Raw genomic sequence first — 819 nt, forward strand, 5'->3', positions numbered from 1 at the left:
AAAAGGAGAAGTTCACACAAATGATTTAAAGTCACAGGTGGTATAAGATATTACCACACGGCCCTACACGGGTAATATCTTATACCATCTGTGACTTTCAGTTGACACTTCTTGTAAAATGTTTTCTTCATAGAATTGCACACAGGTCATCACACTCAGCCAGTTTATAATATTAGTTAATGCTTTCAAAACATGACTCCTGTTAATTAAAATATAATTTAAATGTACTTTATCATTTCTCTTAATGGCAATTTTTCATCTACCTCAGTAGAATATATAAAAAGATTTACTACTAGATATTTTTCAGACTAAATATTAACTTAGCTACACTAATCAGGATGGGCAACTTCTAGAAATCAAGTTAACTAACGAGTATAGTCTTATTTGCCTTCTGCTTTTTTTCAATTTCCTTTTTCTTGATTATTACATGGTCTAATTTGTAGATACTATATATTTCTCTAAAGACCTTGGCTGGTGTAATTCCATATAAAAGAAAAGCCATAAAAAACTGGATAGAAAATCTGAGATTAGTAGCCTCTTACAGATACTACAGTCCATGCTTCGCAAACAGGAAGTGCTGAGTTTAGTGGTTGAAGTCTTACCCAAACAGCCAAACAGATTCCAAGTCAGTCTTTCAAGTAATAGTTTTATGAGATGCTCAGGATAAGCCTCAATTTCAAGCAATTTCAGCACAGCACAGGGGTGTTAACAGGACTTGTTCAATCAACCTGCCAAGCCAGTTCTGATCTAGCCATCACTTCATTGTAGATGAAGTATCTCTCTTCAGAAATTCCAAGGACAGATGCTAATTGATAAGAC

This window comes from Crotalus tigris, unplaced genomic scaffold (genome assembly GCF_016545835.1).
Source record: "Crotalus tigris isolate CLP2741 ecotype Arizona unplaced genomic scaffold, ASM1654583v1 scf7180000018759.1681925, whole genome shotgun sequence".
Lineage (NCBI taxonomy): Eukaryota > Metazoa > Chordata > Lepidosauria > Squamata > Viperidae > Crotalus > Crotalus tigris.